The sequence below is a fragment of the Cryptomeria japonica genome, chromosome 11 (genome assembly GCF_030272615.1).
Source record: "Cryptomeria japonica chromosome 11, Sugi_1.0, whole genome shotgun sequence".
NCBI lineage: Eukaryota > Viridiplantae > Streptophyta > Pinopsida > Cupressales > Cupressaceae > Cryptomeria > Cryptomeria japonica.
In genome coordinates, this window is record NC_081415.1 from 298,408,918 (window position 1) to 298,411,148 (window position 2,231).

The window sequence follows — 2,231 nt, forward strand, 5'->3', positions numbered from 1 at the left end:
AGTCAAGAGTGAATGACTTGTTTGACTTCTTGGATTTTTCATTTAGACTTGCATCTTTTTCCCTACGACTGCATCTATCTACGACTGCCTGGATTTTCCATATCCAGGTATGTTTACGATAGGTGCATACTAGGGCATATTTTTCATAGCATGGCATGTTTTGGATCTCTCTTGTATAAACCAGCGACCTAGTACTAGTGTTTATCAACACTTACCCTCTCGTGTACAAGAGGTATCGATGTGTTTGAGGGTTTCCTTGCACGTACCCACAACTTTGTATCAGTGTTTCTCAACACTTGCGTAGATGTGTGTAAGGAATTCCTCTTTGACTGTGAGTTAGTCCATGCCTTGGGTTTCTAATGGCATCCTGATTCCTATAATCAGTGGTGCAAGTCACCCGAGGCAATATCAAACTAGGTTGGCTCTCCACATTTTTTGTGCACAACTTTCACCACCATTCCATAAAATCCTAATTCTAATAACCCCATGGAGTCATCAATTTCCTCCATTCCCTATCTATTCCATATTCTTCTATTTTATATTAAGATCATTGTGTTATTATTGGCATATTCCCTCTTTGTATTATTCATTCAGGTCATATTATTCATATAGATTGCACTACTTATTCATTTCATCACACTACTCACATCACATAAGTTGCACTTAGATTTCATCACATAAATAAATGACATTAATTCATCCACGTAACATTACATTCATTTAGATTGCATCACAAATCATTTTACATCTACATATCCATCATACATCTGCATAAATACACATCAAAAATCATAATCACTCATCCTGAATCCAAAAACGTGTCAGCAGCATATCATAGGCATACATATATAAGCATCCACACTGCATCACAAATAGGTCAGCACAACATATCCATAATTGCATCCATACATCACATCACAAGAAAAATAAAGAGAAGCCATCATGATAAAAGGGTACACACATGATCCATCATCACAAAATCATATATATATATATATATAAAGAGATGAGTATGTATGTCATAATACAATGATTGCCTTGAAGGGTCAAAATATGATACACAAGCCAAAAATGGAGCTAACTCTCCCCTCCTGTCTCTCCACCCCCCTCTATTGTACCTCCTCCACCTGATCCTCCTGCCTCCCCTCCTCTCGATGGCCGAAAACCCACTGATCCACCTATTTGCTGACTCTATGATGATCGCTAACTCTAGGTCCTATGAGATCGCACACTCTCAGTGTACGAGGTCGATCGTTGTGCTGCTGGTACTACTCCATGATATAGACCCCTATAATACTCTACCTCTCGAGTTGTCCTCTCTACCCTATCCGCTGCTGCATAATATCAGCATAAATCTCCCCAAGCCCTGCAGGAACCAGCACCTGGCGAGCTGCATCCCTCTCCCCCCGTAGTCGTGTCACATCCATCTCTGCCCTTTGTACTCTGGCCTGAAGCCCTACTAACTCGGCATCCTGCCAATGAATAACATCTTGAAGGCCTGCTATGGTTGTCCCTGTCCGGGCCTCCTCTAGCATCCTCTCTAACTCCTCCCTCTCCTACCTCAAGGCATCCACCGATGTCCTCGTTGTATGGAGGCTCTCCATCAAGTCTTCTATCTCTCACGTCAATCACTCCACCTCTACCTCCAGACTCTCCCTACTAGCCCTCTCTATCTGTAGCTCATCCTCAATAGAATGAAGCCTTGCTTGAGTAGTATCCCGCTCCTAGTGTACTCTGTCAAAGTCAGCCTCTGATACCCCTCCCCTCTCCTCCACCTGTTCCTCAGGAGAATCCATAGGTACAACTCCCTCCCCCTGCCAACCATGGCCTCTATGGACTCTCCTACTGGGGAATCCTCTCCCTCTCCCTCTCCCTCCTCCGGATCCTTCCTCCATACTACCCGGACTCTCCTCTGCTGCTTTCCCGCACCACACCCTACACCAATCACAACTCTCTCCCCTGGGCCATCATCCTCACCACCGACCACCTGTTCTACCTCTGGTTGCAACTCCTCCTCCAAAACCCCAGGAATAGTAAGGCATACTAGCAAGTGCCTCACCTCATCATGTTATTTGAGGATACATTGGGATGTCCCCCACTATATCATGTACCTTCTGGAGCTGTCTGGCCACTCTGAATGGTGCATAATACTCCATAATATACACGCACCTTCCAAACATCCACATATCTACCCCAACACAGTGCAGCTGCCAATCATCCCTCCATCTCTC